Genomic DNA, 16,957 nt, shown 5'->3' on the forward strand with positions numbered 1-16,957 from the left:
TAGTGCGGGAGCTGAGCTGGAAGAAAGGAGAATTTGCAACTAAACGCTGATCGTAGCATATCAAAACTAATTCCAAATTAAATAAAATAAACTTAAGGTTTTCCACAATTCAAGTATTTGAATTCAAAATGAGTAAGAATTCCTGATTTAATCACCTTAATATTACATAATTGCATTTAAAAAAATACGTTCATTTTATTACAATATTTAAATAATGTATTTATAAAACCTGGCTGAATGTACCAAAGAGCCAAACTGATCTGTGTTCTATTTTTTTAAACATAAATGTCAAAGGTCATTGTACATACACCATTATTTGTACACGTGCATTTCGTATCAGTTTGAAAAAAATCTTTATATAGGTACCTTCCACGTGTGGAGTACAGACTACTGGTTATAGTACAACGGATAAAACGAAATGCTTTGCATAAGAATAGTAAAGAACAGCTGTGCACGGCCATATGTGTAAAGCGATATTAACATACGTTTAGTGTACGTGAGTTCAACTAAACTTTTTGAATTTCGAATGTTTATATCGAGATTGTGAGTTGAATGAAAGAGGTTTGTGTTTTAAAAAGTATAGTTTGAATAAAATGTATTTCGAAATATTATTATGAAACATAAATTATATTAGTTAACCGACTTTAAAAAAAGGAGGAGGTTATCTAGTTGAAAATAATTTTTATACATTTAAAATTAGTTGTATTTTTGATAGAAAAATGAAATAAGCAGTTTTAAATAGCATTTTAATGGAAACATATTTCTCGACTTTAATTAAAATGACAAGTCATTTTACTAGTTTTGTTTCAAAATGGCTTCCACCACCCACAGCGTTATAATAATATTAGAATATGAAGTGTAACAAAATAAAATAATAATGGCGTCCACATCCTTCCTGAACATGACATAAAACAGGCAAATAAAATCGTTCATAAATATAATTATTGTTCTATTATAATAGCCATTGTTTTGAACAGGAACATAGGGTAATAATCACGTAGGCACATCGAAAACAAATGCTTTTAACCTATATTTTATTTAATAGAAAAATACATCGCAAAAATCGTAGGTACTAAAATAATTTTTAACTCCATAAAAAAAATATATTATAAACTTTGAAATAAAGTAACGAAAATATGCATGTTACGTGTATTCTAAAATTAGCGTTTTTTTCTTAGTACCACAAAATGACAAAATTAACTCATTAAAATTACAGTAAATTTCATAATTACATCGTATTGAGACATTTGACAAAATGGCAAAACAAAAATACCACCCTTCACTTGCCGTGTACAACTTGGCAGGTTTGAAAACTTCGTGCTTCAACGTGCAAAACTCTTAACAACGAGTTGTATGCAGAAGGTATAATTTCGTATTTTTAAAGCAATTACATCATTAAACACATGGGATTGGAAGGAAACAGCCTCAATTATCCAACGAACGATATTTCTGTTGCATTTCTTTGTATTAAAACTCTTTGTTCTTTAAATAAATATTTATATTTTTTTTTTTTATTTCGCGGCTTTACGTATATCTGTTGACAACTACGAAAGCCAAGGCTGTATATTGCTTGCTCTGTTAGAATATAGTGATTAACACGTAACGTTAACGCAGCAATGTACTTGATACGCGATGGTCGGTAATGTTTTTATCGAAAATCACGTTAAATGCGGTTTAAACCTTTGAATGTCAAATAAAAAGTACAGGTAGCAAAGTCAAATACATCATTTAAAAACCTATTAGTAACTTACCTACCTAATTCAGATTTTAATGGCTATGAAAAATGATTGAACTTCAATCGTCACGATTTATTTTAAAAAATAAACGACGTTTCGAAATGAACAAAGTAAACAAGCAGCAAAGCTAATAAATTACAATTACAGTAATGTTTGATTACAGAAATTACAAAGATTCACCACAAGATGACAGTTAACGTAATAATTGCATCATTTTCCAACCTCATACCATTTTGACGGCGCCGCCTGGCTGCTTACGGAAATCGTCACAGCGTTTAAATAAAAAAAAAAACAATTTAGATTCAAATTCAATTTAGAATAGTGTCATTATTTTTTTGTGGCATTCTACAAATGACATTTAAGTTTATGTTACATCTCAATTTTTGCATAAATCTTTGGAATATTATGCTGTTGATCCGTTTTTACCGCTTAATACCAGTAATAAAACGTAAAGTCTAAAAACGTGAAGATATTTTACGATGCAAGATCTACATACATAATCCTTTAACGAAACACATTCCAACGATCGTCATAAATCTTGACACCAAAAATAAAAATTAATCCATAAAATAATGACCAATGAACCGTCTTAGATCACATTCATGCGTACATTAGAAACGAAAATATATCACTGGCTCTTCTCACATAAATTACGCATGCATGCATGGGAATCCCATGCTAAACAATGGAACAAATCTTAATAAATGATTGAGCACGGTGGGTCGGTAGATATTCCCTTAACCCTTTCTATACGACACCTGGTCACAACGACCAAGTCAAAAATATTCTTTTATCGCATTAGCATAATATTTATAATATTTACAATGGGATGCTTTATTCAAAGTAGCTTACATTTTAATGTACGGTAGTTTATTGTTATAGATAAGGGATGGTACAATGGGGCACTTTGTGGTGGTTTGTAAGACGACGTTTGAAAGGGTTCCGGTGAGAAGTTAACGATGTAGTCAATTCAATAATATTTTGTTGCAATTTTGTTAGATAACTTATAATAAGGTGCGGTAATATTGAATGTAGTTATGTTAATAAGTTGTTGTTAAAGTTGAGTACTGCATATTTACTTGATCACTATTCTATTAACGTTTCTGCTGTAAAATGTGTTATTTTACTACCATATGCAATATACGCATACTTGTGTTTAATACCTTTGCACAGTAGGTACTCAATTTCAGAAATGAAATTTCGTTAGTCGCAAGAGAAATCTGTCATAACTTGAATCGCTAATCTCCCTAGCACATAGATGTCTAAAGTCTCTAGAAACCTAAACTACAAAAAGTCGTAAATCGGAAACGAAAACAAAAAAAAGATCGTTTACAAATATTAAATAAAACCGAAAGTAGTAAGCAAACTATCAGTTGCATCTTTCGATCCAATTCCGAAGACGACAAAAAAATCCTTTTAACTTGACAATAGGCAGTGGGCTTTTGTCTACAGCCCGTCAAATGATACGCATTAGTTTTTTTATGTTATGAATACATTTAAAACAGGAAGGATGTGAAAGTCGGGGGTATAGAAGACACCGTATGCCAGTGAAGGGTTAGACCGGCTGTGCCACACAAAGAAATAGGGATAATGGGTGAAACATTGTATTAACGAATGAATTATTGCCGCCATTTTGGTATGGTTTACCTTTTTTTTTTAAAACAAAAAAGCACAAGACAATTATTTTAGATTGCCTGACTCATACGTTTGAAAAGAGAACAATGCACGGACTCTAATTATTTTGACCTGAAATTGTTTTTTTTTTGTACAAACGACTGCAAAAAGTTTGCAATAAAAAAGGTAGGTGTCAGTTAAATGTCAATACAATGTAACCTTGGAGGTGTTAGGACGTGTTAAGGTGAAATTCTTCCGATTACTGACGGATTTGATAAGTGGAACGTATATCTAGCTATCAATCAATGTGTTATCTAACTTTCTCTCTGAAGGTTATTGCAGACACGTGTTATCGTTATCTGATAACGTAATACCTAACATTTCACGATAAGTTTAAGACTCGTTTCTTATACTAATAAAAGCAAAACAACTATTTTCTTTAAATACTTTTTTAGCTGGGCAAAGGCCCCACTTTTTCCTCTCCAGAATACCCAATATTGTGCAATTAGTTTCTTTGCGCTATTTAAAAAATCAAAAATAAAAAAATAATATCTTAATTTTCAATAGGTAATGTTATTTGGCATTTATGAGAATTAGGTATAATAACTGGCATTTCAATAACGATCAAGATATCATATTCCTAAACGTAATAACTCAATCGTGTTAGTATTTTTATTTTAATTACAACTTCAACCAAAATAAAGTCGTTTTAAAAAAGGTCAATTCAAAAAGAAAACTGATTGAAATATTGACGGTAAAATATCAAACCTTATTATACCTAGTTTAATAAAAAAAATATGTTTTGTAACAAAAAAATATCAATAATAAAATACTGCACATTATGGCCAATTTAAGTAGAAATAATAATATATATAAGAAAAATGTAGATCCCGTTGGTAATACGAAGAAGATACAATTGATCTAACCCGCGACCGTTACTAGGAACATTTAATGTTGGCCTTTTTTGACTACCATATTCTATGAAACAAATATGTAGCTTCGAAAGGCCTAAAAGTACATACGGTCACAATTGAGACGCGATCCTGCGACGCGCCGCGCTTACTAATAAAACCGTAGCCACTGGGCTGATGCCAACAGTCCAATACGAAGCGAAAATGCGGACCATATTCTACAAGAACAATTTTCTTGTTTTTCTTTTTTATTTTAAAAGATGATAATTACCTTGTATTCTCTGTAGTTGTTTGATGTCGTCCACTATCTGTAACAATAAAAAATACACTTTAAATTTTTATTCTTGTTTTTTATTACTAAAATTGCAGTGTCAACTGTTAATCTAAAATATCGACTTAGCGTATTTTATATAAATCCTTTTTTCAAACGAAATAGTGAATGCAAAACTCTATAAATTATGTAAAGTGATACCGAGTCGGCTAGTAGCCGTATTTCAAGTATTACCTAGATTGCTAAACGTGTTTTGGCGTGTGACAACCCTTTTACAGCAAGAAAAAACGGGTAATATTAAATGCTGAACAATTTTTGTTCTCCATTATTCAAAAGGCGGGCAAATATCGTGACTGGAGCACTTTGAAAAGCGCGACACACCACTTGCAAAGACTTTTACAATCGCTTATTTTGCCAAACCGAAGTAGGTACTACGATTATTTAATGAGATTTTATTTTTAAATGACATTTTATGTCTACGAGCGATTACCTCGGTACGTTTATTAGTCGATTAACACTGGCTACTAGTATTTTACGTGGAGCGCCTACCTATCGGACCTCCACAACCCAGTTACCTAGGTTATAACACGATACCCTTCGGTAAGACTGGTTGTCAGACTTTCAAGCTTCTGACTAACGACTGTCAAAGATCTTTGAAACTGACAATTAACAATTTAACGTGCCTTCCGAAACACGGAATAAAGATTGTATCGTATACATCGACCAATTACATTTATAAATAATCGAAGCGAGGCAGATGATTTATTAAAAATTTTATCGCGCGAAGGTGTCAACAAATCTTATTTGACCATCCATCTTTGTCTAAACGGAGTTATCGCTCGTTGATATCTATGTGCGGGGCCCATACATTATTTATTTATGCGTTAATTTGCATCAGCTTTTCAAGGGTTAACCCGTACTAATGTTCGCGCATCGTAATCGCGTTGCATGCGTAAACAGTTGCCATTTAAATTTTTTATTCTTTACAATTTTCGCATTTATAATTTTTCTAAATGTTATTTTTTTGTTTTTGTCACTGCAATGACAAATTGTGAGCTGTAAGCAATAATTCTCTTATTCAACTACCGTTCGTGTTCCATATGTATTAAATCGTGAGAAAATAAAATACGTTACATTACTATTGAACACGACATAAATAACGTTGGCTTTAAATTCAACGATTTATAAAAGCTTTATCAAATAAACTAGTAGATTTATTCTCTAGAAATACGAAGTTTAATAAAAAACACGTTTTTTTAACATATTTCTATCTACACGAAGATTATGTTGTAGGTAATGTGATGCCGTTTGCCTTGAACTTACGGCGCAACATTGTAGCTCAAAACTTTATTAAAATATCAAGTTGCTAAACTTGACTTCCTAGAAATGCCCGCAATATGGCAACGGCCGCTTGGAAATTAATATTAGAGCAGAAAAAATAAAACTACGGCAAGTCTACTGGAAGAAAAGCACAACGAAACTTTATTCACATCATAGTTTTTTTTTCCACATTGATTAAAAGGTCAAATAAAAACTATTAAAACGAACAATATCAATGCTCAAAAATAAAAAGAAAAAAAAATCCCGCGTATTTCAAATAAAGAACACTCGAAGACGCGCCTCAAGTAGGAAATTACATTACAATAGTTTACAAGTTGGAGTCTAATAAAAAGGCGGCACTTAATGTGATTGTATCTATTGTCAAGCCGTAGGCTATGGATTTCTTTCCATTGTGGTTTATTGTACAACAGGGACAGTAATGAATTGCTTGTTACTTTATGTCAAACATGTTTTGACAGCCAACACGATGCAAGAAAGTTTGTACGCTTCAGCAAATAGAATATATGAATTGCTTTTTTGTCTATGGAATTTTTAATTTAAGTAATTGTTATTTTGTTTGCGCTTGATGCCTTGTTATTTCAATTAATTCTCGTTTATAGTGATGATTAAAGTTTTTTGATTAATTTGTACGAGTCATTGGAAATTTTAAATAAATTAAAATTTGTAAGCTGAATTAACTCTTGGCATTTAAAAACTGACAGTCGAGTGTTTATAATGAATGTAACAAAAATGAAAGGATGGTTATAACTTAGTTAAGAATATTTATTGCCACTTAGATGTTGGGAGAGCGCGATCTTTGAAAAAACAAAGTTCATAGTTTTTAAAATCAAAATTGACACATAATATTATTGAACGGAAAGGTCAAAAAAATATTATTTGTTAAGTGTCAGGCGCACCCTTGAGTCTTAATGGTTATAAAAACGTAATAAGAAATAATGCTTTTATGCAATACACTTGAATTATTGCTTGTCTTTGTTTAATTACCTGTCAAAACTAACCTTTTATACGCGAAGAAAAAAACGGGGGAATAGACAACTAAAGAATGAGGTCATGTTCTTTTTTCAATTTGAACTTTTGATATCAATTTTGTTTTTTTTTGCGCGTATATTCTATGCGGACTGATCGATTTCCGGTTTTTTTTTGCGTTTGTCTATTGATTATTGTGTTTTTGTTAAGCTTTTAGATAATTCGAAGAGGAAGTGTATTAATTAAGAAGGGGAACGTTTCAAGGGGTTTTTAATTCTATAACTCTTAGACATTTATAATTGTATGAAAATAACAATACTCAAAGAAGCTATTGAACCATTTCAATTATTAATTACGAACAGTTCTTTTATGACAATCAAACTATAACCACGAGGGAGACTGGTTACTATATTTCATAATAATAACTCATAATAACTCTTTATTCATCAGAAGCAGAATAATAATATAAAATATTTCCATTTATAATATTAATTTAGTTTCATTATAATATAACCTAAATTCAAACCACCGAAGTTATTTCAAACTGCATCGAAATCTAACTAATTCGACAGTTTACATACGAATCTATTTACTTCAGAAATGTCAATAAAATAGCCATTATATCGGCTATAACTTTGCCCATTATACAATAGTCTACGTTATAACAGTCTTATTAAAATAGCCTAGCTATTCGATAAGGTAATTACTAAAGGCTATATAAAGGCTATATAGTCCACAAGTTAGCCTACAAAGGCTAACATAGCCGTTGTCAACTTAATTGCAATTTATTACCAGTTTACGTCAATTATTGAATTTAAAGATCTTTACATATTCTGTTGGCATGTACCAGATTTTCGTATAATGGTATTTATTTATTAGCCTCAAGAATTTAGTTTGTAACTCGGTAGTTGCGTTACCGCATGGTGATTGGGTGGAACTGTACAATCAACTTCTAAAAGCTCTATATTTTATAGTTGTTATACCTATGTGTTCATAGAAGAAACGAGAATTTTGATTTTCTAAAGGTGGTCTAGGTAGAGTTTAGGTAATTTCACTTAAAATAAATATAATTGTTAGCTCTTTTTTAAATCTAAATGAAAACCATAACATAACCTTTTTCACCAACCACCAACATCATCCTTCAGACACTATTCTTTCAATATGCGAGCCGTAAGTAGAATCGGCCTAGCAAGACAAAAGTAGAGACGCTGCGACTTCCATAGGATCTTAGAATTCCTACAAAGAGCAAGTTTAGCAGAACTCTACATTACAATTTATAACAGCTCTACCTCAGCACATATAATATTAGTTTATAATCTTTTTAAACACTAAATTGCTAATTGTAATAATATGTTGTGCAACAATAACTTGTAGGCAAATCAGGCAATACGAATAATTGGAAATAATGGGAGAGGCCTCTGCCCAGCAGTAAAACAGTATCTATAGCCTCTGTCAAGCAGTGGGGCATTATAGGATAAAAAAATCTTGTAAAATATAAACGTACATGTCCATACGCTAATTTATTTCAATCTGGTTGTTGCTCTACCGCTCGCATCGTGACAACATAAAATGAATTTTCAATCGCTGTTTCCTGTTATTATCAGACTATTATTACTAACCAGTGTCGTATGGACTAATTTAAAATGCAAATACGTTGAATTGATTCATCGTATGCAATTTTATTATGTTTTATTTGTACTCTTCTAGAAAATGCTGGAGATTTTGTGGTTTTCTTATATTCAATGTGCAAGAAATACATGTTAAAATTATTAATGCGAATGTCTGTTTCTTTAAAACGCCTTCACGGCTATATCGTACTAAAGACTCGACTTCAAAAGCTTTTATTTAAATCTACCTTCCATAGGTTGAATGCTTCGGGGATGAATCTTTGAACGAATGTAGAGACGCGCGGGTAATAAACAAACGTTTCGTTAAAATAATATATTACAATAATAAGTAAACCTACATTTTCTACAGAAGTATAGTATACATTGCGTGATCAGTCTTAGATCACACATTACTTAGCAGACAACAGCCAGCCACGTAAGTCACAATAATATTAATTTCAGTTTCCTTCAAAATTGCGAAATAATCCACAATTGTAGAATAAATTTTACCATTTTCACTCGCAACTTGACAATTACCTAATACAATTTTACATGTGTGAGTTGGTATCATTAATTCTATTCTTGGCCATGACCGCTCGTGAGTCACAGGCTACCAGCGTAGGCAACATGTTATTGGACAAACGTTGGCTATTGGCGAATTAAACACTGTTGCCATGATTAATGTGTGTTCAAATATTCGACAAACATCCTCCAATATTTGCTTGTATGGTGAAGTTGGATAAACAATATTTTTTTCCAATATTTTTGTACTACTTTCTGCTTACGAATGCGCCTGTATAAAATATTTCTTGGAGTCATAAGTACCCAATGTCTTAATACCTACATGTTATAAAACTATCTTTGATCCAAATTTTGACAAAATTCGTTCCGTACTTTTCCCGTGATTGAGTAACAGATAACCTTACTTAAATAATTTTTATTACTAATTATTGAACATACCTAAGTTATAACATACTATAATACATTAGTCATGAACTTGATCTATTCGATTTACTCACGTGTCAAGAATTTAAATCTATGTTTCCTCTACCATACAAGGTATGACAATAAAACGCCATCTATCGATAGCATTATAAAACCTTTGTTACTATGAACATTAACGTTACAGTTAAATTTAAAACCTTTCATTTTATTATATAGTTATAAAACATTTATTTTTTTTGTAATGAAATTAGTTGTACAAGTTATTTACATAGTTAGACATTTTTTTAAAGTGTTGACGCCTAGGTACTTTCATATGTATGTACTTACATATATTTCAGTCATTTAACAGTCAAATAAAAATGCAATAATCATAAAATTATTGAAACTGAGCAAGTGATATATAAAATTATAAGTGGAGCCATTAATCACATGTCCTTGACGTCACATATAATAAAATATTCTATAGCCGAGTGATCAACAAGAATTACCGTACTCGGTAGCCTAACCACCGGCTGCATCGTAATGTCATAGAAGAAGGTATTATTACTACGTTATTGATCATCAGTAGCCGATATTTTGTGGTCATTTGACGTTTGCTACAGACTGTTAAGTTTATAGCAATTTTGCATTCCTAGAAACACGAATTATACAGCTTTTATTTATTTCATGAACATCTGTGATTGGTTGCAATGTCGTGTAATAATCAGGTAATTAAATTTTATGAGTGCTAGTTTTAATAGTAAGTTGTTGTGGGGACTTTTTGTAATTATAGATTATTGGTCGATTGAAATTGTATGCCTTTGTATGTGTGACCATTGGACAAGTTGCCACTTCATAAATGCGACTTTTTTTTGGAAAAAATATAATTAATAATTCCATGAAATCTTTTGAATTGTGTTTTATATAATAACTAAAGCTTTATAATATTCCTGGACGTTCTAATATATTATATTGATCAAATCTAATGGAACAAATAAATAAAACATGGCCATAACTAAAACAAACTCCTATTTTACAAAAATATGATTTTATTTTATTTTTACTGTAATATTTATTACTTGATCAATAGGCTATAATACAACAACATTTCCTATTAAATATGTATACATATTTTATATACATGCTACATTTCATATCGTTTAGTGATATATGATTTTTATCAAAAATAAAATCAATTTATATTAATAATATGCTAATTCGGCTTACATTATGTTTGTGACATGAAAATATACTAGTTAACTAGTAAAATGTGAATTTTGTAAAAATAATATCGGCTTATTAGTATAATTTATGATTTTTTAGTCAGTCTATTGGTCATTTGACAGTAAATTTATTCAACATGAATGGCGGACGCTATTTATATAAAATATCAGTTGGAGAAATATAAAAAGTTATTTATTTTTTTCTTCGGGCGAATTAATTTGTGCTTCAGTACGAACGATAACATTTACTGAAAGGTTAATGGCCTCGCACGCATTTATATATGAAATTAACACGAGTTATTATTATAATTTGTTATTACAATGTAATAAACATAATAATTTTATATTTCTGAATGTATAGTTTAGGTACCTATTTATTAAACGGATTATAACTTTGTCATATTTAAAACTTACTCAATATTTAAGAGTCATTTGACAAGAGATATATTTCTATATCTTTTAATAATTCCCTAGGTATAACATTTTGTGCATTGAAACTTGACTTAATGAATACATACATACAATCAAAGATACAAACATACATAAATCACGCCTCTTCCTATAGGAGTAGGCAGAGACCACAAAACGCCACTTAGTACGATCTTTACAAATTTTCTTTGCTTCATTATTTTTAAATTATAATCAAAATAAGGTAAGCACTTGACAGTTAAACTAAGCATAAACTATTTAATTTCGTTGGCAAGATAAGGCGCGTTGAAATTATTATCTGCAATATTCGAGACAAAACACAGACTTGTTGTAATAACAACTGATTGGGAGAATGTGGGCGTACCTTTAGATTTTGTAAAGCGAAATGGCTCTACATAAAAATGATTTTGAAAAATAAATTGATGTGCTTTTAAAATAATATTACACATATTACTTGCTAATACATCGTTAAATTTAATTGTATTTGAACTTAAATAGAAAAGGAGTAGGTACATTGTAGTATTTTATTTGACTATTGTATAGATTCATTTATTAAAATGCGCCATTTTTTCCCCAGGTGTAGGCAGAGACTAGAGAAAGCACTACGAACTCTACTTCTTTTGAATCTATACTAATAACATATTTTTTTACACTTTGTCATACATATACATACATGTATTATATTGTATACATTTTAGTTAAAATAAATTATTAAACATTTTTATTCCATTACGACATTGTTATTTTCCAAAAATAACCGTTTCAAAAAACACTAAAACAGAATTTACTGGCAAAACGTGTTTTTTGTTATTTGTCAAAGGGACCTGTAAATACGATACACATGTTGAAATTGAGATACAAAACGCGAATACGCATAAAATAAACATATTGCGACCACATGAAGTTGGTGTTGTCAATTTTGAACATTTATTTAGCGTGGCCAACACACAATGTTGGACAGGGTTACTACATAGTATTGTAACTCAATTTTCAACTACTACTGACTACAGACAACCATCAAAAATAGTCAAGGATTTTTTTATGAAATTTAGCGCCTCTAACGGGCATCCTAGTGCCAGTGAGTGCCACTTGGTTCTTATCCTTACATTATTATGATGTGTACTTATCAAAAAATAACTTAGCAGCTAAAAATACTATTATATTCTTGAATATTAGAGTTTAATTTAAAAAAGAAAACGGTTTACAATCAATTGTAGAGACGTTAATTAAGAAGTAAAATCAATATTTTATGTACAACATAATTTATTGTAGGTACTACAAAAATTTTACAATGTATTGGTGTATTGCCTCAACCTTTTATACAAGACCTTTTGAATGTCAAATGTTTTTCATTCAATACAAAATCGCATCTCGTGGGTGTTTCAAAGTGCGAACATTGTTTCAATAAAAACCGTGATTGAAATTAATATGGACTATAAAAACGCTAATTTATTACCTTTAACTTGACGCCTTTTTTCTTACTGCAACAAAATTATGACTAAGATAAAAGTCAAAGGTTTGTACTAATTAAATATTTTATATTAAGTTTAAGTCTCTACCTACCGTTATGGAAACAAGACGTAAATTTATCATTGTCAATATTTTACTGTCCTTTATTTGTAAATTAGAATTTAAAAGTCAATTATTTTTTGGAAAAAAATGTGACCTTAAATGACCTTTTAATTAAAAAAAAAAATCACTCAGCAAAAATATAAAGTACGTTCAACTAACAGCGTATAGAAAATGAATATTATTATGTCACGGTTGAAACTACTGATACAATCACTAGCGAAACACAATACAAAATGTCAAATTAACAACTTTACAGCTACTTAATACCGGTGTAATTGTAAAAACAATTATATATAAACAGACAGACATACAAACAAGATAAATACGAACACATTTATGAAATGGGCGGTATTATATTTAATTGCAGCTAAAATGGCTGCCGACCGGAGTGCAGAAAAGGTGCCAATGAAATAAATGAGAATTATTATATTATTGTTTATATATATATAAGATACAGAAGCGAAAAAATACGTTATTTTATTATTAATTGTTTCGAATTGAAAACATAAAATTGTTTTTTTTTTACTTTTTATACCGTCTACGGGTTCCACCAAAATGCGTTTTTGTGCATTAAAATTATTTGTTAACTATTTACAAAAATATTAACTAGGGTGAGTTTATTTTTAATATTAATTAGTTATTAAAGATAACATTAAAAAAGACCGATATTATCTCCAGAGTAATATTGTTTTTATAAAAAGTGTGTTTCAAATTATAGTTTTATGTAAGCCGTTTTTATTTCTTGTAAATATAAGTACTTATTGGAATTTTAAGAACAACCTATTCGACACAATAATTATTTTTGGGTCGACTACATTCATGTAAAAACTCCATAGAAAAGCAAAAATGATTCAAAAATATTTTTTGGTTGTTTCAAAATTTTAATTTCACTGACTTTTGTCCTTAGTCCGGCTTATATGAATTTACTATCTGTGCTATTGGGAGCGGACTCTTTTCTTACTTTTCAACCACAAAAAGGCCTATGGTATGAAATATAAGGCAACACAGCGTTGAGTAATTAAAAATACATTTATCAATTAGTAGTTAATAGTTAGAAACTTTCTTATCCCATACTTTCTATCAGCCTCAGGGTAAAGATAAGAAGTACTCATAAATAATAATTAGCAGCCGGGACTCGAACCTGGGCTGCACTTGGAGACTAACGATCCAGCCTGTCCCCGCGGGCCGTACAGATATTAATAATAACGAGAAACGACCAACTGATTTATATCTTCATACACACTTGCATGGTTATCATTCAAACAGGATTCGATAAAGTAAGTATACCAATTATAACGTCCGATTTAAGATAAACCGTCTAATTAACGATTGCAAAAATGAGCAAAAAAGTAAAAAAAATCGAGCAAAACGTAAGCATTTCCGTCGTGTTCACCACAAGTAACGCTAAAACTCCAACAATGAAATTTATGAGTGTAGTACCGTTGTACCGTATGAACACAGCAGACTGAGTGCACAGATCATTAGCGTGCCTCCATCAATCATCAACCGTCCAACTGAAAACATCTATAACATCCGCGCTCATAAAACTAAAATCGATCAACTTTCGAAAAAAATCGCCCAAAGCTTCGAGATAAGGTCCAATGTGAAGTCACGATAAGCCTTAAGGCCGAAAAAAATAAAAGGTTGCCCAGGGCCAAACTAAATTAATAATTCCGCGTTTACAATCTTATAATAGCCGATATTTTTCGTGCAACACACCCAAATTATTTCGATATAAAAACATATAATATGTGGGCGCACGATTGCATATCTCGCGGTACGGTCGTACACAGAACTGTAAAATGTGACTGGAATATCACGAGTCTGATTCCATGTACAGTCGACACTGGAACCGAAACAGATGTTTACTCATTATCCGTTTTTGGTTCGAAAAGTGCCTGTTAACTTTTAAATTAAAGGCAAATTACATTTGGGAACGTTCACCTATTCCACTTGTTGTTGTTGTGATACGTAACTGTTACTTTTCAATGTGATGTCAGTTGTTTTTGTACGAGTATGAACGTAATTGGCGTCCATGGCAAGTGTTAGCCTCATTGTTGATGACCGTTAATAATAGGTTAAGACAAAGTAGATATTGTCTACACAGTTGCCGCCGACAATTTTTCTACATTAGACAAACAAGTTTTTCTAGCAGTTTGTGGAAAAGTATTAATTATACGAGTTTCTTAAGTTGAATTTTTAGGATACGATATAATTAAGGGTACGGCTAAAAATGGTGTGGCACCGAAACGGTAAAATGTGTCGTATTTAATCAGTAATTAAACTTTTTTCTGTTTATTCTACAGCGTGGCAACACAAATAAGGACTTACAATGTGGCGGAGTTGTTTTTCTAAATTGTTAACTAAATATATTTTACTTTATAAGCGTTTATTCGTTTAGTTTTTTACACCGTCGATAGAACTAAGTTATAATAACATTGGTAAGTATCTGCACGAGAGTAACGAAAATCACCTTTGGCGAAAACACGATAAGTTAAAAGGTCAACAAGATAATATTTTATACGAAACAGATTATTCTAATAATATAACAATGCTGGTCACGATTATATAATTTTATAGAAAAAAATAAGAATGTTAATAAAATTTTAGCAATACAAAATCAAGATTTTTTAAAACATGAAACTTTATAAAAAAAATCAGAATAAAAAAGTATTAAAAAAAATATGGAGCTTGTGATAAATGTTAGTTTTATTTAAATTCGAAATGTCGTTGTACATTTTTTTCTTCATTTGAGCACGATAAGGGCACTGGTTCGAATGTTAAAATTGTAGCTTGATAAAAACATGTGACTTTTTATCACCCACTTTTGCTGTTGCTAACCGAATTGATAAGTGGCGTTGAACATTATATTTCAGTTTCAGAACATGTTTCATTTTGAAACCGAAAAAATAAAATGTAATATTTTTTTATTGCACTAAAAATTTTTTGTACAAAAATATTTAATTTCAAAAACTAAAATTTTTATTTTTTGTAAAAAATATTTCATAAACTGTGAAAAAAAATGTTGCTAGGCCAACAATTTAACTATTCGATAACTGTTTTTTTTACGGTCGATGTAATTCATTTATAAAAACATCGGCCAGTTTTTTGTTAACTTGTAACAAAAAAGTTGACACACAAAAACACGATGCGTGCGGCGACGATTAAAGTGAACGTCTTTTTTATTGTCACTTTTTTACAACTTAAACTTTTGACTTTTATTGAATACTTAAAATTCCATTTTATTAAAAAGCCTCAAAAACGATTAAGCTATTTTTTCTAAGTCGCGATTATCCGACGGAACTATAGTTGTCGATAGGGGTATAGTATAGAACACTCACTTTACAAAAATGTAAAAAAAAATACTCACCACATATTGTTGCTGTAGATTTTTTCTTTTTTATTACTAATTATGGCACTGTATTTTGGGCCTCTTGTTCCTTGGACACTGTACCACTAATCGTCACTTCGAAATTTTCTATCACAATATTATCCAGTTTTTCTTTATTTTTTATTTCTGTTTCCTTATTAAAAAAAGGAACTTGAAAATATTTTTCCATTTTTTATTAAAAAAAAAGTTTTCAATATCTTCTATATTCAAATCACTTTAGCAGCCGCACTGAAATATTAGATATCTAAATATCATGATTTTGAACATCTATTCCAATAATTATATTGGAACGTAAATTCTTATAAGGAGTTCCAAAACCGCTGAAGGCGCGCTGAACTCGCATGAGTTTCAAGATGTTAAAAAAAATTGTCGATACGTGTTCGCGCGTCGATCGTCGTCACAAGAAGACGCCACGCGTGCAACGCGAGTGTCGCCCGCGCTCCGAACCAACGGATTGTGTAAACGCGCGCCACTCGCTCGGCTGGCGTCGCCGGCTAGCGGGGGCGGCGGTGCGGGGGAGGGTCGCTGGCTCTCTCGCACACACACATCCACCCCACCGTACGCCGTACACCACTCCATTACTAACGTTCCTATTTTGAATACGCGACGCGCCAATCTAGCTCCTATGCGATAGCTATACGAGCCGAGGGATGTGACGACCGAACCGCGACGTGCGACCGACATCAGATCGTGCGTGTAGACAGAGAGCGCGTTACCTCGGCCGCGCGCCAGACAGAGAGGGAAGATCATCGGTAGTTGAGCCGCGTAACGCATGTGTGTCTTTAAACGCTGGGCGATGCAATAGTGGCGTAGTGTCAGACTTTGTAAGTACACGTAGATGAGAAGTGCTATCTTGAAATTTAAATAAAGGGAGCTCTGTTTCATTCTCTTTCATTTCAGCCAAATGGTATGTTCCACGACATGTGGCGTACAAACGGTTCGTCTCTTCTTACATTGAAAATTATTAATTGA

General features: G+C 31.3%; 1 long non-coding RNA gene and 1 other non-coding gene across 3 annotated transcripts in view; both read right to left on the bottom strand.

The window, feature by feature from the left end:
* The window catches only part of LOC142978507 (uncharacterized), a 31,493-nt gene extending 14,974 nt beyond the window's left edge, over nucleotides 1-16,519 (bottom strand). For both annotated transcript variants that reach the window (XR_012959763.1, XR_012959762.1), the window contains exons 1-2: nucleotides 15,965-16,519; nucleotides 4,533-4,569 (exon numbers count right to left, since the gene is read on the bottom strand). This is a non-coding gene — a long non-coding RNA (uncharacterized LOC142978507). The remainder of the gene's footprint in view (nucleotides 1-4,532; nucleotides 4,570-15,964) is intronic.
* Nucleotides 4,230-4,363, bottom strand: LOC142978636 (small nucleolar RNA SNORA16B/SNORA16A family). Its single transcript, XR_012959773.1, has one exon. It is a non-coding gene; the product is annotated as a small nucleolar RNA SNORA16B/SNORA16A family (small nucleolar RNA).
* Nucleotides 16,520-16,957: the final 438 nt, after the last annotated feature.

Source organism: Anticarsia gemmatalis, chromosome 14 (assembly GCF_050436995.1).
Source record: "Anticarsia gemmatalis isolate Benzon Research Colony breed Stoneville strain chromosome 14, ilAntGemm2 primary, whole genome shotgun sequence".
Taxonomy (NCBI): Eukaryota; Metazoa; Arthropoda; class Insecta; order Lepidoptera; family Erebidae; genus Anticarsia; species Anticarsia gemmatalis.